The sequence below is a fragment of the Zootoca vivipara genome, chromosome 2 (genome assembly GCF_965207765.1).
Source record: "Zootoca vivipara chromosome 2, rZooViv2.hap1.1, whole genome shotgun sequence".
NCBI classification, from domain to species: Eukaryota; Metazoa; Chordata; class Lepidosauria; order Squamata; family Lacertidae; genus Zootoca; species Zootoca vivipara.
Genome location: NC_142584.1, coordinates 29,308,564 through 29,332,704, shown reverse-complemented (window position 1 = coordinate 29,332,704; position 24,141 = coordinate 29,308,564). Strand labels below are relative to the sequence as shown.

Here is a 24,141-nt window from a genome sequence, read left to right as displayed (position 1 = left end):
CCAGAGGCTGAAAGCAAAATTCATTTGCATAAGGAGTTGCAGTTTGTGGTTCAGCATTTGTGTTGTTGAGAATACTGCAGGCCAGCAAAGCCAAAAGCTACAACGGATTTGGAACTCTAAATTGAATCACAAAGCGAGCAGCAGTCCAGAAATATGTTTTCAAATATGTGTGAAGCACTCCAGATTTCACTCTCACTAAAACAATGAATGTATGTGGCCAACATTTTCTGCTCATAGCATTCCACAAAAATTATGGCAAGTAAACATGCAGAATAATTTGGAATATCTACTTGACCACAAAGAGCCTTGGCTCTAATTGTGGTGTGCAATGCTGCATACACGACACAAGGCTTCTAAAAGCAGCACATTTGGAACAACTTCGAAGATCCTCCGCTGCAGCACAACTCAAGGAGCTTTTCTTGAAAGTTCTACCCAGAGTGTGAACAAGTTCTTATGCTCAGAATCTAAAAATGCTCCAGATTACAGTACATTACTATGGGAAAGGTTGAAGCTCAGAGGTAGAACACATGCTTTGCAAATAAAATGTCCTTCGTTTCTTTTATATTATTCATTATTACATTTATATCCCAACTTTCCTCCAAGGAGCTCAAGGTGGCGTATATGGGTCTCCCACATCCTTTCAACAAGTCTGTGAGGTATGTTAGGCTGAGAGCAGTTGACTAGTCCAAATTCGCCCAATGAGCTTCATAGATGAATGGGGATTTGAACCCTGGTCTCCCCCTAGTTCAACATTCTAACCCAGGCATCCCCAAACTTCTGCCTTCCAGATGTTTTGGACTACAATTCGCATCTTCCCCGACCACTGGTCCTGTTAGCTAGAGATCATGGGAGTTGTAGGCCAAAACATCTGGAGGGCCGCAGTTTGGGGATGCCTGTTCTAACCACTATATCACATTTAATCACATTTCCAGGTAGGGTTGGGAAAGACTTGTCTGAGATAATGGAGAGCTGCTTCAAGTTGGTACAGATGATATTGAGCTCAATGGACCAATTTTCTGACTCAGTATAAAGTTATTACTAGGAGACAATGCATTTGAATTCTCACATATAAACACAAGTATTATTATTATTTAGTACCTGAGAGGTAAATTCACAGATAAATTAAATGGATTTGGGATGGGATTTAACTAAGTTGTTGCTTGTATGGAACAAGGTCTGCTTGTGCAATGGAACTTCCTCCCCTGTCCTCCCCCCCCCCAATTTAGGGGTCACATTGAGGGAGGACAGATGGGGGAGTCCTGTTGTGCAAGCATACCTCGTTCTCTGCATGCATAACCCAACTTAGCGCTACGTTGAATTCCACCCACCCGTAAGGTGTTTTCAAGCAGAGGTAAAAAACTGTAAGTTACACTGGATTTGGAATCATGTAAGAGAACAACAGTGCAGAGCGAGCTGCCAATATACATTTCCAAAATTTAAAAGGTCTGGTCTGGTCATTCCTTTTCTCCTCTGCATGTGCATCATACATCTACAAATGTACACAACCTACTTTTGGTTAATTTATAAGATTTCAATCTGCCTTGCAGAGTAAGGCAGTCCCAATGCGTAACACTTACACAACAGTGTAACTCAACCTCCACTATTGTTAGAAAGTGGGGGGGGGGTTAGACACACTTAAATCATTAAATTCACTCCAGCAGAGTGAAAAATTGGCACGCCCATCAAAATGGGGTTCATAAATATGTGGAAAATGAATGAGAGAACTGGACTGCAGAAACAGTAAATTTAAATTAATGGGCTCTGATTTTTGTTTTGCTTTGTTTTTTAAAAAATCTGCTACAGCAGAATATAGTTCATCCAAATAACATAGAATACATTTGAGTCTACATTTAAAAAGTTGTGGGGAGAATTACAGTTTCCTGAACAGAGGTTCTGAGAGAAACAGCTAACTGTGGAACTGCTGTACAGTTTGTATTGGACAGCAGCATCTGCACCGAGCTCCCTGACAGAGGAAATCTGTCGTGAAGCATTAGGACAACAACAACAACAACAACAACAACAACAACAACAACAACAACAACAACAAATAGCTATGCCTATTATATTATATGTGTGCAACTCCTAAAATAATATGGCTTCGTGGGCAGGGATGGCCCTATTGTTAGACTGTGTGAGGCAACCACCTCAAGTGGCATAGGCTGGTGGGTAGGAGTGGCAGCTACCCAGCCTTTCCTCCTGAGCCCCTGTAGGCATTCCTCTCTGGTGGTGGACAGAGCTGTGTGTCCCACATGGCCTACTCATCCCCACTTCACTTTCCTGCTGCCCTCAAAAGCAGTGAAGAATACTTTCCCATCACCAGTGCCAAAGTACTGCCTGTTCAAAGAATGAGGGGAACCATCTTGTTCTTTGCCTCAGGCAGGAAAAATGTATTAGCCTGGCCCTGCTAATGGGTATCACTGTACAAAAGCTTCTACCCCACTACATTTCAGTTGCAAGTGTACAAAATAAAAATAAAAATGGGGTGGGTGACGGGGACGGACAATGCACTTTTTGAAATTTGATTACATGCAAGGCTGCTTTATCCATTACATTTTCTTTCCAGCTGTTTCAAATGTGGTCCTAAAAACATAAAGCATGACACACACATATTTGCAAAGAGGTGTCTCAAGCAGCTATGGGCACACTTATTTGGGGAGCCAGGACTGGTTACAACTTCTGGTTGAGTGTACATGCAATGGCAACCTTGGATTGCCTCCCTGTAGTGTGTGAAACAAACACAAGAAAGTTCTCTTGGGAAGGTTCCATTTTATATAGCCTCCACAACATACCAGGGGACTGGAAAGGTGAGTGATGATTGAGGATTTAGGCTTAGTCATTACCCATGAGTGATTATTTTTATTCAGTAACAGAACCGTAACAAACTTGGATTCCCCCTAATCTGACTGTTCCCTCAATAGGATAAGTGCTTGCAAGTGGTTCTGATTATCTCAGACAGAGCTTGCTGTTCATTAGCTCTATATGGGTTGCCAAATAAGACCTGGCTTCAGCTGGAGGCTGAAACAATAATAAATGCTAGAGCAGGGGTAGGCAACCTAAGGCCCGGAAGCCAGATCCGGCCCAATCGCCTTCTAAATCCGGCCCGTGGACGGTCTGGGAATCAGCGTGTTTTTACATGAGTAGAATGTGTCCTTTTATTTAAAATGCATCTCTGGGTTATTTGAGGGGCATAGGAATTTGTTCATTTTTATTTTCAAAATATAGTCTGGCCCATCACATGGTCTGAGGGATGATGGACCGGCCCACAGCTGAAAAAGATTGCTGACCCCTGTGGTAGAGGCTCCCCCATCTCCTAATTGCTTGCCTTTCAACCAAACAGCTTTAAAAGCCTCTAAATCTGTCTCATATTATCACTTAAGAAGCCAAAACCTAAGCCAGTAAATAAAGGTTAGATATTGGTCCCCCCCCCCATGACTTCTAATTGTGATTTGATGCAGTTGGAGGGCCATGTTTGGCCATGCCTGGTGGACCCTCAAGCATCTGGGAGCTTTCCTTTCTTCTTCCCTTCTAACCATCTAACCACTAACCATCCATTCATTACCTTCATGTGTGGTAATCCCAATAGTGACCCAGAGTAAAGAACACAAAAAAGAAAAGGGAAAGGAAAGGAAAGGAAAGGAAAGGAAAGGAAAGGAAAGGAAAGGAAAGGAAAGGAAAGGAAAGGAAAGGAAGAAGGCAGAGAATAAGGAAGAAAAGAAAAGAAAAAGAAATAAAACAGACTTCCTATTCACTTCAAGTTTCATATAAAAAGATCATTCAAAGTATTCACTCTAGGAAGTCATCTAGCTGTTCTTCCTTCTGTTAAGTGACACTTTCCCAATCTAGACCCAATGTCTCAAATTCATTCATTTTTCTTTTCACACAAAAAGGTCTAAAAGAGGTTCTCTTCTTATATTATTATTATTATTATTATTATTATTATTATTATTATTATTAAATGTAAACAATAGTTTTATTCTATTCCAACATGACAACTTTGTCTCCAGCAGTTTCAACAATCATTCTATGATTCTAAGCAGTGCTGATGGTGGGAGAACCCATGTCCTCCAAGGTTAATGCTTTGGCCAGTCTACCATAATGCCTCTCTTCAAAGCTGAATCATACTGTTCTCATGGGAAGACAAAAGGCATGCACTCACCTTCAAGGCTTCAGAGACGTACTGATTTTTATCACTATACTGTACGGTACTAACCCAATGTCTTCCTGACAATGATGAAAAAGGAGCTTGGATTTTTCCCTGCATGTGCATTTCCTAATGGCAGTTTTTATAGTCCCTGTGCCAATACGTTTGCAAAATATAGGCTTTAGGTAATTTCCACAATGAAAGCCATCAGAATGGGCCGTAAAACTTGTTGCTCCTAGATACTAAAATCTTTAAACAACTGGGTCTTCAAAATAATGAAAAGTCAGCTAAATTTCTTTCCTCGAAAACAGCCATCTAGGCTTCATGAGCTGCAACCTATTGCTGCTTTCCAAGTATAATTATGATGAGGCCATCCATGTCTCTCAAATCAAAGTTGATGCACGGTGCTGACCAAGAACCACTATTTGTGGCATACACTGATTTAGTGCTGAACTTTTTTTCCTCCTGAACCTTTACTAATGTAAATGGATTTATAGGACGTTTCTGTAAGCCGAGAAGTGCACTAAACATGTTTGAATGTTAATCGTACAGAGGAAGAGCAGTCTTTTAGAGAAGGGTACTTATAATCTAGAAATTGGAGAACAGGCTTCAAGTGTTATTCGAGTCACATGCTGTCTTTAAAAACACTCTCATACATGGAAGCTATAACTTCCAGGAAATAAATCTGGATACATGGCCTGTAAAAGGGTTAGTTGGAGCTGTGACCTACTAGGTTATGTAACTGCCTTTGTATCAAGTTGCTTTTCAAGCAACCTGCTAATTTTATTCTGTAGCATTCTGTTTATACAGCTGATATCAAAAGTGCAACAACAATGTTAATCATTCAGTTATTTGAAAGATTTTGATGAAGGGCTGTACTGAGGACCAGAGAGAATGGAGGTTATTAGCATCCTTCAAAAAGGTTTGGAGTGGATGGGGAGGAAGGAAAATAGTTGTATATATTTTTTTATCTATTAAGTCTAGAACTATTCAAGTCAAAAATGGTTTGAACATTTTGCCCTTTGAAGTTCCACCCAAAGGTTCTCAATGAAGAGAAACCAAGTAACCTTGTAGTAGGGTGCTGTTACTCTTACTGCAAAGTAGGATGATATTCAAATGTTTTCCTTATCCCTGCCTAAGGAAGTCCGTAAATTTCTCCTTAAGACACTTAACCACTCTTTCAATCCAAGAGTTCAAATTAGAAGAAACTGTGAAAATACCAACTTCCCTGTATAGTAACATGTGTTTAAAAGGTGACATAACTATCCCAGTTTGCATTAGTTGCTGTTATAACACACTCAAAATTAATTAATCCAAGTGCAATCATCTGGAATAATATAGAATTATAAGGAAATTCAGACATGAAGAAAGGGTTTTTTTTTTACCTTCTATCACTTGTTAATAACATCGGGTTATGATCAACTAGCTTTTACTCAGAGTAGACAGATTGAAATTAATGAACTAACTTAGGTCCACTAATTTCAATGGGTCTACTCTGAGTAAAAAATACTTGCTGTAAAGCACAGGAGGGGAGAGTGCTGTCCTGCTTGCAGGCTTCCCATAGATACCTGGCCAGTCATTGTGAGAATAGGATGCTGGACTAAATGGGCCATTGGCTTCATCCAACAGGCTCTTCTTATGTTCTTATGAATTAATCATACATGTATTGACAGTATATTGTGCAGGCACCCCCAAACTCGGCCCGCCAGATGTTTTGGGACTACAACTCCCATCATCCCTAGCCAACAGGACCAGTGGCCAGGGATGATGGGAATTGTAGTCCCCCAAAAATCTGGAGGGCCGAGCTTGGGGATGCCTGATATTGTGTATTCATGCAAGATTTTCACAGTGTCTTCTTCATTAAACATGCTATCCCATATATCACAAATATTTAATCCAGATTTACTGTTGCTGGCCTGGGGGGGGCATGTATACTTATTAGATTTTTCCATGGAAATGGTAAATCCACATTAAATAGCAAACTAATATGTGATGGCATTTTGATGAGGGCAATGTGTGGATGCTGTGCAAAACTTGCACGAATGAGCAACTGCAAGTCTGCAATAAACTGCCATGTGGAAATGCCATTGATCTCTATTGATTTCTATGTGACAAATATGCATGCCTAACTTTATTTGGATTGTGCCCAGTACCTACCATGGCAAACTTGCAGTGTGTCATTCATAGGAGCTCGATTTCTCTGCTAGTTAGTTCACCTGCTTAGGAATTACTAGGAGTTTTCTGGCACCATGGAACTGCTATGAATTATGAAATTAGAAGCTAATACACAATGGGGAAGTGGTGGTGTTTAAACCAACCTTAATCTGAACTAGGGGAAATAATTCAACAAGGACAGGTTCCAGTTTTGTCATTTTTTAAAGCACTGCCAGGTGCAATTCAGATGAGACAGAGGAAGAAGAGAATTAAATCACTCAGATCCTAAGGGGATATTTCCAGTCCTGATAGGAATTGCCATGACACTGGCTTAGATTAGCCAGCCAGCCAGAGACCAGAGGACAGTTTGTTTCCAGTTATGATGAAAACAGATTTCTTCAGTTTCTCTGTACCCAAAACATTTGGGATTTCAAGATAAAAAAGATGGGTCGGGGATTTTTATAGCCTGTCACCGATCTATCAGAAATTATAGGCTATGATCACAGAAATCTAGTAGTAGGAATCTACTATAAACTAATTAGGATCGTTACCAGTACAACGCCTCCTAAATTTAGCTGATTGCTGAAATTGGGGCATTGTTAAAGATCTTTGGCTTGCCCAGGGCCAGGTTGATATATTATAAGTTATTAAAATAGCTGTTTTGCTGGCATGGCAAGACTGCTGTTTCAATTAATTTCTCGGGGAGTAATTTATTTGCTTTGTAAAGCCATTTTGTCAAGCAAATACAGTGGGTTCTTTAACTCATCAGTATACACGGCCCATTTTCTTCATGTGTTGGGCTAGACTACACACTATGCAGAAGATCCATGACTGGATCTCGACCACCCACCCAGGTTGTTTAAATGCAGGTACTGGAGGGGAAACGTGGCAATTTTCCAAACAGCAGTAGGATAGGGACATTTAACCCTTCTATTGTGCAGTTTTCCAAACTAAATCACTCACACACATCTTCTGAACCTAGTATTAGTAATGTGAGGCCCTGGGATAGGGGCATAGCTGCCAAGTTTTCCCTTTTCTCGCGAGGAAGCCTATTCAGCATAAGGGAAAATCCCTTTAAAAAAGGGATAACTTGGCAGCTATGGATAGGGGAATGCAAGTATAGGAAAGCTAAATTATATTCACGTCTGGGCCCATCTTATCAGATATTAAAAAGGAGGGTAGGCAAGGAAAATTGACCGGATGATAAAATTCAAATCTGGCAAACAAAAGACTTCTTCTATATTATTTTGTGATGGATAAACCCTGCCTTTTAACTAAATGTTGATGTTTCTGGCTTTACTGGAGAAGTGTCAAGGTTGCTATGGTGAAATGACCTTTTAAATACCAAGGAAAGTTCAAAGATTTGGCAGCCAGCCTTGCTATTTCTAGGTGGCTGCAGGGCAATTCAATAATGTTGCTACTTTTGTAGATTGGAAGATTTTTTTTGTTGCTGTTTCGATTCACATAAATACTGGCACCAAAAAGATTATCTAGGCCAAGAGCTGACCTTATAGAGGCTCTCATCTACCTCCAGCATCAAATTCTAGTAGAGACTTGCCTAAACCTTCCTTGGAAACCTTGAAAAGAAGGAGATCCTTCAACCTCTATGATTTGTGTGTTGTTAGATAACTAATGCTTAGCTTAAGTATACTTTCCAGTCCTTTAATACCATTGCTTCTTGTCCAGTGGATAGGTAAATAATTGTTCCCTGTGTCCTTCCGATGGCTTTAAACATTGAAAGCTTTCCATATTCCTTCTTATCTTTCCTTTAAAGCCAGGCACACTCAGTTCTTTCTGCCCTCATTTGCACAATTTGTTTTCTGCGTCCATTATCACTATTATCACTGTCTAAATCTTGTTAAACTTGTTTTAAAAAATTATGCTTTTCAGGTTTATACATTTCACTAATTTTACAATCATTTTAATGTTTCAAACCTTGACTTCCTTCCCCCTCTTTCTGGGATTCCTTAAATTTATTTTTAATATCTTTGCATATCCAAATTAACTTAATTTGGTCATTAAATATTCTTTAAATATATACTCTTATGAAACTGCAGGTTATTACAATAAAAATCTTGTCAAACTTGTTTGCATCTTCTTTTACTTTGGGGCCCAAATTGAAACCCAATACTCCAGATGAGGTCTTATAAAAAAGTTACTGGCTAACCATATATTAAATGTAATCAAGGCCCATTGGCCAGGTTTTGTTGTTGTTTTCTCTTGCCTGCTATTGCCATTCAAAATTGTGTGGCTCATAGCTTTCCCTTACCTCACAGGGTTACCTCATTGTGTTCACTTGATTTCCAACCACACAATGAAAGAGCCCTTAGGAAGAGATTGAAAGTTAAGAAATGGCAGCTGGGAGAACGGTTAAGAACACTCTCTCTGTTGCTCCTCCAACTCTCCAAAATGCTTTTCTTTTTTCATAAAAGGGTGGTGGTGGCGAGGAGAAATAATAAGAGGCTTAATTGGGTTGCAAGTGCAATATGTACAAAGCTCCAGTCCTCCCCTTGAGTGGTAATATTACTCATAAAATCTTGGAAACTATTATTCAGTGAACATATTCCCAAAACAGTATTGACCTTATGTGCCATCATATCACACTGTCGAGGCACGGCCAGTCTGTTATCCACCAGAGCTGCAGATCCTCAGACCTGGGGCCATCTGTGGTCATCTACACTTCTCTATCTGGTCCTTGGGACTTTCTGCAGGCCATGCACTCAATGGCCCTCTTTTATGCCCCCCTTAAGTGTTTTGCCTGGCTGGAATATGTCCTTGAACTCTGATCATGCCTCTTGCTTGCCTGGATAGGGGATAGAGAGGGGTGTGTTTGGATAGAAACTAGCCTCCTGTTCAAAGGTAAGTTTTACATTAATTGCTTCATCCACTTTTTCCTCTGATCCCACCCACCACTGGTGCATATCCCCATCCTTGGACTGAAAAAGTTTATCCACCCCACACTAAATGCCCACTATGGGTACAATCTACCAGGAGTGCTCTTACATAGCCCATTCCTTTCAGTATAACATGCATGGGAGCACCTTCAGGACTGTGGCCAGTAAATCGCTAAGACACTAATCACAATCTGCTACTGCTGGTTCTTCTTTCCCCTGCACATCTTTCTCAACCTCATACAGTATTTTATACACTCTTATAATTAGGACTGACATGCAATTTCCAGCTTTCAAAGTGATGCCGTATCAGTCATGGATGGTGGTGATGTTGGAGCAGTAGCTCCTTGGATGAGCCACAATTTTAAACCAGGTTCTCTCTATTCAGTAAAAGGTAAAGGGACCCCTGACCATTAGGTCCAGTTGTGACAGACCCTGGGGTTGCGGCGCTCATCTCATGTTATTGGCCAAGGGAACCGGCGTACAGCTTCCAGGTCATGTGGCCAGCATAACAAAGCCGCTTATGGAGAACCAGAACAGCACATGGAAATGCAGTTTACCTTCCCGCTGTAGCAGTACCTATTTATCTATTTGCACTTTGACGTGCTTTTGAACTGCTAGGTTGGCAGGAGCTGGGACCGAGCAACGGGAGCGCACCCCATCGCGGGGATTCAAACCGCCGACCTTCTGATCGGTAAGCCCTAGGCTCAGTGGTTTAACCCACAGTGCCACCCGCATCCCCTCTCTATTCAGTATCCCACTCTAATATTAAGGACAGCACGAAGCTATCTTCAAATACAGGGGCTCATAGTCAGAAATATAACATAGGTAGTCTTTATTAAGTATAGTACTGAATGTCCCTCTTTAAATGTAAAAGCCATGCAGTAATGTTATGAGAGCAATTAGTTTTCTTAACCACTTTCCAGAACGGAACTGGGGACAGAATGTAAATAACTCTTAATCCTTTTATCCGCTCCTGGACTGCGCTTAAGTTTGAAAAGCACAGGAAAACTGCCCCTATGTGGTGCCCAGAACATAAACACACATACATAAATAGCATGTCCATCGTTTCCTACTTATTAATGCTATAAGCATATTCAACTCATGAAACACTGCCAAAAATGTAGTATGATTTTGCCGGTCTTTAAGAGTGATGGTCCTCTCATGTCATCATAAGGCTTGGAATCTATTTGTGTGAGTTCCAGGTTTTCTGCCAAAACTCAAGATCCATATTTAAAACAACATTTTTGTTGTTTATTTTTTTATTTCTTGTTACAGTACAGTATATTCAATAAAAAAATTCCTTCAGTAGCACCTTAAAGACCAACTAAGTTTTTATTTTGGTATGAGCTTTCGTGTGCATGCACACTTCTTCAGATACACTGGAAACGGAAGTGTTTCCAGTGTATCTGAAGATACACTTCCGTTTCCAGTGTATCTGAAGAAGTGTGCATGCACACGAAAGCTCATACCAAAATAAAAACTTAGTTGGTCTTTAAGGTGCTACTGAAGGAATTTTTATTATTTTGCTCCGACTCAGACCAACATGGCTACCTACCTGTAACTAGTATATTCAATGTATGTTTCATGACTTTATACAGAATTGAATTTTAAAAACCAATAAATTAAAGAACAGTTATATATATCTAATTTTCCGATGGTCACCTGACCTAGGTGTTGACCAGGCCTAGACTTGCTGCTGCATCATATGCCTTCAGACCATACAAAGAAAATTTGAATTAGCTATTAAGTTCTCACAGGGGATATCTATCCCCGATTAGCCTATCCATTATAAGGAAATCATTTCCTCCAAGCACAGTTGTCTATTCTTATACACTACATTTTGAAAATCAACAAACATAACCACTCTTTTAAGTTTCCCTGAAAATGTTCCTTGTTGAGGGCTGTGTGAACAACAGTTTTGTGCACTGCATTAATGCCAGCTACACCTCATGCTCAGTGTCCATAATATATAATTTCCTTTGCCATACCTATGCTTCCTATTTTTTGCATACGTTTTGAGTACTGGAGGGCTTTTGAACAGCCACAGTGGTTAAAGCAGGATTTAATTTTTAAAAGGTCAAATTTCAGCATATAAATTAAGTTTGTAGGCAACACTAAAGTGCTTCAGGGACCAATTTTGCTCATCCTTGTAATAGAGAATTAACATTTAAAGGGTCACAAACAACAGTAGTGACATATAAAGATCTCTATTTAAACAGGCTGGATGTATTTACTGCATCATAAATCTATTAATTCCAGATACAAAAAGCAACTTTTAAAAGGTGTTGAACTGATCACATTAGAACAACACTGACTGTACAATGGCAAAATGTTTGTTTAGTAGGTTTTCTAATCGTAAGTTTATCTACAGGAATTAATTCAAGCATGCAGATTGATTTGTTCCAACCACAGAAATATAACCAGCACCCCCTAAAAATCCTTATGGGTTTGATGTGCTAAGCCAGAGCTTTCCAAACTGTGTGTCATGATACATTAGTGTGTCAGCTGCTGTGTATAGGTGTGTCGCATGAATGCTCCCCACACTCCTTTTGGGGTTGGGAAGGGATTAGTTTAAGCTTCTGGTTTGCTAGTAAAACTGAATTACTATGTCACAAAAGGATGCATGTCTAAGAAGTGTGCCACCAACATGAAAAGTTTGGAAAGCTCTGTGCTAAACCTTCATAGGTAGCAAAATATGAGGTTCTTCAAACACCTGCTACGGTATGGGGTAATGGAGGGAGAGCATGCCCCCAGGAGCTGGAAATGATGCATAATAAAGAACTAGAGGTCCTGGCTGCTATAAGTCCTATTATGACCACCTTTGATGGCCTAAAGCTGCAATCCTATCCACACTTCTGCTTGTCCTGTGCTTTCTAGACAAAGGTCCAAGAGGTTATTCTTTTCCCCACAGCTTTCCCTGGGGAAACCTGCTGTTTATCGCTGAATCAGAGCAAGTGTCAATCCGCAGAAAACCTGATTTGATATTTGTTGTGATTTAGCAGTAAACAGCCAGTTTTCCTGGGGAAAGTGGCGGTGGAAACAAAAAACCTTTTGGACTCATGCCTAAAAAGTACAAGACAGGTATGGATGAGCACTTGTAATGTGCATTGTGGGACTATATTCCAAATAAACATCCATAGGATTGCTTGGTAATGCTTGAAAAATCCCTGCTATCTTCTCCACAACTATAAATTTGTCTCTGATTGTGACAGAAAAGGGGCTCACCTTATTTTGCAAAAAGATGGCCAGTTTGGTATGTTAGGCCTGGTTAGACAAGAAAATGAAGGCAGGTGAGAGAATCTCTAGTTCTGTTCATACCTTCTCTGAATACATGAAGGAAGGAAAGGATCACACCTGCTTTTGTATTTTGCCCTGAAGGAATTTAAAGTAAAAAACAAACAAACCATGCTCTCTATTATAGCAACTCCATTTTAACTGGAATAAGGACCATCTAAATCCCCCATAAATGGATGACAGTCATTTCCTGATAGATGCTTGGGTAGAGACTGTATTACAAGCTAGCTAATCCAAATTTTAATTGGTTTCATGCAAAGTATAATTTGCCCTTTTGTCTCATGATTTTTTGCATTATCTACTATGACAAAGAGCTCTGCTTTCTGTATCATTAGCATGCATGCACACATGAGTTGCTTAATAACCCACAGAGACTTTCTCTTCCAACCGCCCCTCCTCTGTATTTTAATGGATTGAGTTACTTTCAATACAGCTTTGTGCTTCAACACCACCAGAGGGATTTTCTAAGGTACAGTCACAATAGATTTATGCATCTCCTCCATTGACCTCATATGTAAACTGAAAATATGCAAGCCCATGAACGAAACTATCATGATTTCCCTGCGAGGAAAGGATACAACATTTGGACTTTTTAGATTTTAAGAAAAGCTACATGATAGAGGTTTAGGAAATTACAGATGACGTGAAGAATAGTACTGGAACCTGGAGCCATCCCATGAAGTTGTGTGGAAGTAGATTTGGGAAAGACAGAGAAGTACTTCTTCACACACCACACATTGATGTCCCCAGAGAATCACAGGAACTTTGGTTTCTCCCTTACAGAGCTACATTTGCGTGGACAGGCGGAATCCCCCAACCCCCAAACGACCCCCTGAGCGGAATAATGATGCAAGACAACATGCTATGGGATTCAAATTGGCCACAACTTTATTAAGATTCAGATGTAGGGAGACCTTGACTCAGGCATTGGGCGTTATCCTCCCCAGTCCCCAGCTGGGGTTCTGGGAGGCTTCGGGGTTATCCAAATGTATGGGGGTTGGGGCTGGCTCTGGAGAACATATGTTCAAGCAGAGAGAGCACGCCCCCCCCCCGTTCGCCGCTGCTGAAAGAGGGAAACGATGACACCTATTGGTATGCTCAACGCTTTCCCCAATACCCTGATTTTGTCACAACAAGGGGGTGAGGTCTCTGCCTCCCGCCCCTCCCTCTAGGAAAATCGCCAAAGAATTCCGCCCAAGGCCTGACACCGCCAAAGTTGTGACGTATTGCTACGGGAAAGGCAAAACCTGCCAATGCAGGAAAATTCCTTTCCGGCCCTTCAACAGTGACCTTGACGTAGCAGCGCCTCTGTACCTGTGGAAAAAGGATAACCTGCAAAAGAAACTTGAATGAGGGTGTGGAGGGTGGGAGAAGCTCTGGAGCCAACGGGTGCTTGGAGGTATGATTCAAATTCTATCGTGTGAGCTGGAAAGTCCCTCCCCTTACCTGGCCATCCCCTGGCAACACCTCCCCCAGGCAGGATTGAAAGCTAGGCTGGGGTAGGCGGAGACCCCTGGCATCCTATCCACTCCCCACCACATCTTTATGGATATATATATATATATATATATATATATATATATATATATATATATGAGCTTTTCCAATGCAATAGTATGTACAGAGAGAGAGAGAGAGAGAGAGAGAGAGAGAGAGAGAGAGAGAGAGAGAGAGAGAGAGAGAGAGAGAGAGAGAGAGAGAGAGAGAGAGAGAAGCAATGTCTTCCCCCCACCTCTCCCCATCCACAACCATACATTGTTTGGATATTGTACTGTTAGCTTTAAATAAGGCTTGCAAAGACAGAGGCCCAAAAAATGTATTTAGTGGATGCACTCACTGGTCATCTGGGTAAGTCCTCACTCTTTCACCCATTTAACAAACACTAGGCTGCTGATTCTGCATTCTCTCAGCATGAGCTCCTGGCCTCTGAATACTGAAAGGTAGAAGTGAAAAGCAGATGTGGAGTCTGGGAATCCGGCCAGAGAATTAAAATCTGAGATACACTTTTTCTAGAGCTGCCACTTTTAGCATAGACCCCTTTTTGTCTACAAATACTCACTGGCAGAATGGGGCAAGTTCCAACCAAGAAAAAGGCAAAACTGCCAGCAATTGCTATGTTCCACTTGCTCTGGAGAGCCACAAACCTTTCAGTATGGAAAATACCTACAGGTGCAGAACTTCTTAACGTTTCATTATTTTATGGCCTGAAAAGGAGAATGAAAAAACAAACAAACCACCTCTTACCATCAGCACTGAACTATCTATATATCCCTTTGGTTGAGTCTAAATCCTGTAAACATTATTCCAACAGTTTTTTTAAACAATAAAATGAAATAAAAATAGTTTCAGAAGAGCGGCTTCTCAACTCTTTCCCTACTAGCTGTTTTCCCACTCAAAATCTCTCTCTCTCTCTCTCTCTCTCTCTCTCTCTCTCTCTCTCTCTCTCTCTCTACACACACACACACACACACACACACACACACACACAGCTCGGTTCTGGTAGCCAGGGCTGAGCTAGCGTGCAGGCTCTGTGAACCCGCCGCACCCCATAGGCACATCATGCCTGGCTTGGCGCGGTAGGTTTTCTGACCTCGGGTGCCAGGAAAGGATGCAATGCCACTGCTTGCAAAGCCTCTTCTCCCCATTAGGCTGGGGTGGGAGAAAGATCTCCTTAAGGAGGAGCCCTTTCGGAATCTCCCTTCCCACCCAGCAGCAAAGCTGGACAGTAACACAGGAGTAGGCAACCTAAGGCCCGGGGGCCGGATGCGGCCCAATCACCTTCTCAATCCGGCCCGCGGACGGTCCGGGAATCAGCGTGTTTTTACATGAGTAGAATGTGTCCATCTCTGGGTTATTTGTGGGGCCTCCCTGGTGCTTTTACATGAGTAGAATGTGTGCTTTTATTTAAAATGCATCTCTGGGTTATTTGTGGGGCATAGGAATTCGTTCCTTTTCTTCTCCCAAAATATAGACCGGTCCACCACATGGTCTGAGGGATGGTGGACTGGCCCATGGCTGAAAAAGGTTGCTGACCCCTCTGCCCCTAGGAGCAGGGGAGGCCAATGGCAGACCACTCTGCTGCTGCTGAAACCTCCCATACCTGTGTGTTGCTTCAGTGGTGGCAACAGGATGGGCAGCCACTTGCGGGGGCACCACCTCTTGTGTTTCTCCCATCTGGGGTGGGTGCTTCACCCCACCTCATGGGTGGGCCAGCCCTGCTTGGAAGAGTAGTTTTGTGGAGGTGAAAAGAGTTATAACCCTTTAATAGAATCACAGTTCCTAGAGTTTCGTAGCTGAGACCCACAAGAGTTAAATGGTTTTTAAAATGAATAGCATGAGCTATTGGACTGCAGGAAGATCAAACCTATCCATTCTGAAGGAAATCGGCCCTGAGTGCTCACTGGAAGGACAGATCGTGAGAAGACTCCCTGGAAAAGACCCTGATGTTGGGAAAGATTGAGGGCACAAGGAGACGGGGACGACAGAGGACGAGATGGTTGGACAGTGTTCTCGAAGCTACGAACATGAGTTTGACCAAACTGTGGGAGGCAGTGGAAGACAGGAGTGCCTGGCGTGCTCTGGTCCATGGGGTCACGAAGAGTCGGACACGACTAAACGACTAAACGACTAAACAACAACAAGCATGAGCAGGCTGTTGTGTTCTCTGGCTAATCTTTTCCTCTCTGGAAAACACAGGGGGGCTGGATGGTTCCAGGTCAGGGATAAGGTACTTATGGTCCTGCAAATAATATTGGACTCCAACTCCCGTCAGGGCGGCCCACTCAGCATGGCCAATGATCATGTGTGGTGAGAGTTGTATTCCAGCAACATCCAGAGGACATCAGATTCCCTATTTCTGTTTGAGGTAGAGATCCAGGGACTGTTTGTTTCCTGGACCACATTGGGGGGGGGGAGTAGGGCTGAAACCTACCTACAGAATAATTGTAATTGACCACACGAATTTTAATTGATAATTAAATTTGCTGCCCAATTAATTACCGATGGTTTTTTCAGTTGATTAAAAATACTAATAAATTAATCAAGCATGGTACTTTGGAAATTTTGCACAGCATTACTCTCACTTACTCCTGCATTATATGAAGACAGGATATGACACTGTAAGTGGCAGTTCAGGCCTGCAATTATGTTCTTACTTTGGGGGAGGGGGGAGCAACTCTTTTTTTTTTTTTTACCTGTGATGCATCACCTTGCTTTTTAAAACAAATGTGCAAAAAACCGAAATGCAAGTATGTGAAATGCACGTTTTTAATAGTTTATAACGAGCATCCCTTATTTCTGACATTTTTGGCTCTTGCGTGGGGTTTTTTTAAATGCTGTTTATCTAGAAATCCCAGGTTCGCCCCTTTGCCCTGGAATGCATGTTGTATGGTGAAAAGCACATTCATGAGATGCCAAAATTGAACAGCCAGCCTATTGACAGCAAGTGTAACAAGAGGGCCCCAGATATACATTTTGCTGCCATAGGTCTAACAGCCAGGTAAGCTTAGGGAGACCACCTGTTCCCTCTTTCAAGTATTACGTGAAGGGGGAATGATACAATGATAAGCTTATGCTTCTCCTGAAGTGCTTGTTCTTGGACCACACCATAGGCACGCTTGGGTCCTGCTCATTGGCTAAACAAATATGCAGTATGTTCCAAGTTTGGGATGGCAACCACTCAAGCAGACAAGGCTGTATAAGCTTGTGCCTGACTACAGATGAATAAGAATGGCACTGCTGGATCAGATGAACTATCCATCTATTCAGTCTGTTCCAAGATCAGCCAGACAGATAAGCTCTGCGCACACACAAGCAGGGCACAAAGATGATAGCCTTCCCTACTGTTTATTGTCAGCGGCTGCTACTCAGAAATATGTCGTCTCTGCACACTGAGGTTCCATTTAGCTGCCATGATTAACATACCATTGAGAGACACCATTCCTAGTGCTTTTGTCTAATCTCTTTAATAAAAAATAAAGTAAGCTGGGAGGCTGGTCCATTTGAGCACATGGGGCATTGCCCAACCAACCTCAGCCAACCCCAATTTGCCTGCCTTCTTACATACAACCAGTGCAGAGGGTGGTACTCAGTGTTGACTTTGTGGAGCTCAGCAAGGAAATGGATGGGGACAAAACCAGGATGAGTTGGTACTGCCTGTCATTGGCTCTGGCTGCAGCTACCGTTGGTTTTCCCACCTTCTGCCTACCAGTCACAATGCACACCAGCCACCATGAGCCATAATCACATTTTTAGGTGGTAAATTCCAGAAGTTAAAGTTCTAGTACAGTACTGCAAGAGATTCCATCCCCTGCACTTCCCCTTCCACATGGTCTGAGGAAAAGGTTGCTGACCCCTCTGCCCCTAGGGGCAGGGGAGGCCGATGGCAGACCATTCATAATTTTACAAACTTCAACACCAAGTCCCTTGCGTAATCTTTTGGGATGAGGAACTATTGACTTTTCAGACTCCCATCATTCCTGTGACTATTCTCCTTGATGGCTGGGGCTGAAGGGAGCTGGAATGCAACAATATCTGCAGTGCCACAGGTTCATCACCCCTGTAAAATTAAAAAGGCCAGAACATTTAATGCACTCAGGAAGTTCTTGCTACTCCCTGAGCAGCCAAATCATCCTCAAATGTTTCAGGGCAAGAAAGAGGAAAGAAAACAGGCAGCCTTTATACATGTATCTCTTATGTCATACCACTAATTATCAGGTTGGGTATGCAGACCCTCAAATGAAATGACAGAGGAAACCACAGCAGCCTCCAGGGAACATGGGAACTATATATGTACACAAACAAGGCTTGAGGTGGCATACCAGGACACTGTGTGTTGTAACATACTATGCTCTTATGTAATAATGTTGTGTTTTTATTTTTCCATAATGGATAAGAGGATTCCTCCAGAAAATTGAAAGAGGCAGGGTTTCAAACTAAGTGTCCTTTTAATTACTGACTGTCCCTTTATTGCTTTTGCCATTCATGGATACCAGTTTTCTTTAGAATAAGTGATCCAGCTAAAAGATAAACATGTTTATTTCAGCCTCTCACCACTGTGTTTTTTCCAGGCATTGTGTAAACCAATGTATATACGCATGTTTTTTTCAAACTGGTATGAAGAGAGAGAACATGAATTAGGAAGATCAGCAGAGAAGGAAATTAACATTGAATGTTATGTAGGAAAATGCAAGAGTGCCATCTTGTGTTCAGCAGGAATGACAATGATTGAAGCTGTCTACGTCTTCGATACAGTATGTATTTTAGGCAGATGGAGTCTTCACCTATTTTATGACTGCTGATCTTTGTAGCCAAGGCTCCCCTTGCTAGTAGTTTGATAAATGCGTTTGAACATAGTTTCTAAAGAATATAAATCCCTAGACCCATAAGACTGGAACCTGTTTATGTGGATGTCCCTTGATTTTTTTTTTTGCTTTTATATGCTCTTACATGTTTTTCTACTGCTGTTTTATTGGTTTACGTTGTATTTGTTTTGTATACCACTTGGAGGTGTTTTAAATATAAAGCAGTTTATTAATGGTTCTAACTAATAATGTTCACAAGGTTAATAATTTAATAAAGCCAGGATTACTTGATCTTGGTAGATGCCTCAGAAATGCCTCAGAACTCTCCCCCTCCGCGCCCCCTAAACATGCTCTGGGGAATTTGAGGAATACTCAGAGCAGGGGGGGGGAGTCCAGTTTTGTGAGCAGATCTCATTACCCACCTAGTGCTACATTGAATCCTACCCATGGCCTCTTGAATGTCAATTGTTTAATAGTTTTAGCCTCCTCCTCAACCTAAACACTTTCATTGGGTTACAATTACAAGACAAAGAAAAAACAAAACCCCAATTCGAGTGTTCTTGTGATAAAGCTCACAGAAATTGTGTGAAATCTCCTCAAACCTGCCTGTGTTGTGGTCTGTGAGCAGCCTGAGAAAAACTGAGCTGTTTTCAGTAATGGTATAAATGGGCCAGGATTTGGGGGGGGGGGCGCAGGAGTGCCAATTGACATAGGCCTATGATTCTGAGGCGGCCTACTCCAAGACTCCCTTGGCATACCCTCCAACATTTCTCCAATGGAAATAGGGACATCTCATTCCATAATGATAATTTTACTATTTATATCCCCCCATCTTACTGGGTTGCACCAACCACTCTGGGCAGCTTCCAACATATATAAAAACATAATAAAACATTAAACATTAAAAAAAAACCCTTCCCTATACAGTGGTACCTCGATTTAAGTACACAATTGGTTCCGGAAGTCTGTACGTAACCTGAAGTGTACTTAACCTGAAGCAAACTTTCACATTGAAAGTAATGGAAAGTGGATTAATCTGTTCCAGACGGGTCCACAGAGTACTTAAACTGAAAGTACTCACACCTAAGTGTACTTAAACTGAGGTATGACTGTACAGGATTGCCTTCAGACAGCTCAGGGGTTGCATAACTCCATACCCTCCAACTTTCTCATATGAAAATAGGGACATCTTAAGGAAAAGTGGGACATTCTGGGATCAAATCAGAAACTGGGACGGCTTCTCTAAATCAGGGAAATAGGGACACTTGGAGGTTCTGCTCTAGTAGATGCAAAGGGGGGTCATTGGTAAAGATTATTGAAATGGGGCCTACATCTCCCATTTGGCCTGGGCGTATTAGGTGGTTTGCACTGTCTTGAGTATAAAGAACCTATTTACCTGTTCTGAATAGTCCAGTAGTCAACATGAATGGCATTTACAGATATGCCAAATAAGAGTCCATAACAATTTATTTGCACATGTATCCATTTGACAATGAGCTGAAGCATGGATGGGATTTTGCAGTCACAAATCATAAAGAATGGAGTATGATGTGCTGTGTACTCAGTCTAATTCCTCCCACCCATGTCTTGTTCCATGTCTCCCAAAACCTCCACTCACTCATCCTGCCTACTTTATCTCCTCACAGTATCTACAAAAGCGAGAGAGATCCTTCCTACATCATCTTTACAAATAAAGCCTCTCCTTCAACAATATTTATGTATTTAACAAAATGTATACAGTACTGTATACCACTTGGCTGTAAGAACCTCTAAACGGTTTATAAAAATGGCCTGTTTTAGGAGCCTGTGTAACCAAACGGTGGAAGCTATCACACTTTCTCCTTGTTTCACTGATCAGTGCCAAGAGTAAAAATATTCTTGTCATAATCCTCTGTCCCACCCACCCCGAAACAATAACAGAACTGGCTTGCCAAACATGCTGTATTTTTATTACATAACCACAGCTACAATTCAGGTGGAAATCAAACAGCTAAAACATATCACCACACTGCTATCCCAAGAGAAGCTTCACACGGATTTCAGCCCGTTATACAGATGTCACAAAACATTTAGCCACAAAATGGTGGCAGCTCTTGGTGTTAAAACCCACTCATTCTCCTTCCTGCAAACAGCTCTGGAAATAAGTTGCATACACTGAACAGAGCAGTCCAGTTTCTCAGGACAAACATAGCTTATTTATCAAAAATTGTGGCTGTGGTCAATGCCTTTGAGGACGTTTTCTAGAGCAACTTAAGTCGTCGGTAGTAAAAAGGAGTGAAATTGGCAACAACAGGAAACAAAATTTTGGACTAATCCTTAAGAGGAGAGAGGGAGCGAGTCTCCCAAAGCTGCCCATTTATTTTAGAAGGCACTGTGGTAAAGATTGTGCACCTTTGTGGGTGAGGCTGAAGGGCTTTGACTTCTAAAATACTTCAGAAATCAGAGTCTATGGCCCTGGCTTGGTTCCAGGTTTGTTCTTCAGCTTCGACCTGACACCTGAGGAACATCATTTGACCATAGCTGCCAAGTTATCCCTTTTTTTAAGGGATTTTCCCTTATGCTGAATAGGCTTCCTCGCGAGAAAAGGGAAAACTTGGCAGCTATGCCTTTGACATCCTGACACCTTTCTCAAAAAGCAACCTTAAAGTAGTTCTGTCCTTACCTTCCTACTCTTTTACCTCAAGTCAGAAAGCTCTGCCTGCTCCTGGGAGAGCTGCTCCTGTTTGTCCCACATGGTCTCCTTTAACAAATCTGAGAAGCAGTGGCAGCTTCATCTTGTCACTAATCCTCAAACAGGTTGTATCTGTTAAATAATCAAGACCTGTGGGCACAGAGGAACCTGAAACTAGGGTATTTCCCCCCTCCCTCTTCAGGTTCTCTAGTTCCCAATTCCCCCCCCCCGGTGTCTTTTATTTAAAATATGCAACTTTCTTTTGTGGGGTGTGTGTGTGTGTCCCTAAGTCATTTAGAAACGTTAGTTTTTAAAAATGCAGTAAATAAATGCTATAATGTTTCACACAGAGACTAGGCCGTAGTCTGAGGCAGATGGGATAGTACCAAACTCATTAATCTGCAGCCTGAGGTAACTGATGCTGCAGCAGCCATAGAGTCATGGCTCCATTCCTTCCTGCAACCCATGTTCAACCTTGACTGTTTTCTAGGCATATTACCAATAAAATATACAATGCTGTTTAGGTCCCTTCCCCCACTCCAACTCGTGTCTCAGAGAAAGGCCAACAACCTGTCAGGCTGTCCGCCATAGGAGGGAGAGCACCACTTAGATGGGTGAAGTCATGCTCAAACCACAAATAACTTGCAACTGCTTCCTGATTTGTTCAAGGGCAAGCCAAGATAAGGAGTGACAGTGGTACATCGGGTTTATCTTTCAACTTTATTTTTAAACCAAAAGCAGCATGGGGGAAGCCTAAGCTTGAACAGAGAAATGGGGGTGGAGGGAGACAAGAGACTCCTTAACCCTTTTATCTTAAGCCATTTTTTTCTGGCCAAAATAATCCTTTAGTTGTTTTTTTTCTCCCGTGAAGGGAAATATATATATAGGTGTGTATTTACTGCAGGCAGAAAAGCAGTTGAGAAGAGTGAGAGGGATCTTAAATGGAAAGAATGAGGGAAAGGATTAAGCAGCCATTAAGCAGTCTGTCCCCTTCTTCTGTTCAAGCTCACAGCTTCCAGAGGCTGCTTTGGTTTAAAAATAGAGGCGTATGACTGCATGTCCCATTAAGTTCAGCCCTCTGTCTTCACACCTCTGCATCCCTTTGGGGGGGGCACTAAGGTACTGCAAGCCCAAAGAAACAGAAACATCTGGTTTGCAGGAAATGACTTACTTTTCCTTATAACCTTCCAGAAAGTATATATTTCAATGCCCAACTGCTTTTAACTGCTTGTTAAAAAAAAAAATAAAGCTCGTGTAACTGGTGATTCAAAACAGAGAAGCAGAAACTTTTGCTTTTGTAAAGAGACTTTGGTATAAGAGACAAATCAGACCTCATTCATATTCTCACATTCTCCTCTTGACCTTAATACTGTAAGTTGATTTATAATAAAAAAATTCCTTCAGTAGCACCTTAAAGACCAACTAAGTTTTTATTTTGGTATGAGCTTTCGTGTGCATGCACATCTGAAGAAGTGTGCATGCACACGAAAGCTCATACCAAAATAAAAACTTAGTTGGTCTTTAAGGTGCTACTGAAGGAATTTTTTTATTTTGCTTCGACTCAGACCAACACGGCTACCTACCTGTAAGTTGATTTATATTTTCACTTCAGAGACTCCAACAGCCCATTGTGCAAACTGGCTTAACTGCCAAGTCGAGCACTTTGGCAACATGGACAGAAAAAAGTAACGCCCAACTCCAACTTTTCCATCCCAGCTGGAGTCATGAGGGAAATCCTACTCATGCTTAGGCTATGATTCATCAGCTAATTTTTGGCATGTGAGGGCCATCTATTTAATGAAGAGAAACGATGTTGGGCGGAAACAAAGATAATGAATGGTGGAACTGAGTTTTTAAAACTGCAAACTGGATTTCTCTGACAGAAGTGCCTATGTAACAAACTCAGGAAATTTCCGCCAGATATGGAAATACTTTGCTGGGAACTGAAAAAACCTAATTATACTAACTGTCCTCTTTGAACTTTGGAAGTTAACACCTAAAAAAAATACATTACTAGAAACACAAATTTTCCTTGGGAGGGGAAAGTTTAACCTTTGGTAATTTGAACACAAAATATTTTCCTTTAAATTCCTAGGAGTTTATCTCAGTGAAGACCTTACTTGGAAAATCAATACAACCCAGGTGGTTAAGAAAGCCCAACAGAGACTCCATTTCCTCAGAGTATTGTGAAAGAATGATGTCAATCAACATTTGATGAACGATGTCAATCAACATTTGATGATCTCCTTCCACGGGTCCACCATATTGCATCTCGCTGTGGTACGGTGGTTTGACATCATCGGATAGGAAATGCCTACAGAGGGTGGTGAATACAGCACAAGATATTATGGGCTGTCCTGTGAATCCGCTGGATGACATTGCGGAAGAGCGTTGCCTCAGGAGAGTGAGGAAAATTATCAGGGATGATTCACACCCTGGCCGGCACTTTCTTGATCTCCTGCCCTCGGGCAGAAGATATAGAAGCATGATCAGTCGCACCAACAGGGTAAAGAACAGCTTCTATCCATGGGCTGTTAGGCTGCTGAATGAAAAGATAACAAGACAACTGACTTTCGGGTATGGTGGGTGTGCGTCAGTTATCGAGGGGAATAAAGACTAAGAGAGCTGAGTGGGGGGTGCTCGTGTAATCTCACTGTATGCAAGTTGTACAAGTGACAATAAAGT

The 24,141-nt window shown here is 41.8% G+C and overlaps 1 long non-coding RNA gene across 1 annotated transcript in view; it reads left to right on the top strand.

Moving 5' to 3' along the window:
- Window positions 1-23,677, top strand: part of LOC148686792 (uncharacterized) — a 77,029-nt gene extending 53,352 nt beyond the window's left edge. Inside the window, exon 3 of the long non-coding RNA XR_015948410.1 lies at window positions 23,552-23,677. This is a non-coding gene — a long non-coding RNA (uncharacterized LOC148686792). The remainder of the gene's footprint in view (window positions 1-23,551) is intronic.
- The last annotated feature ends 464 nt before the right edge of the window (window positions 23,678-24,141 follow it).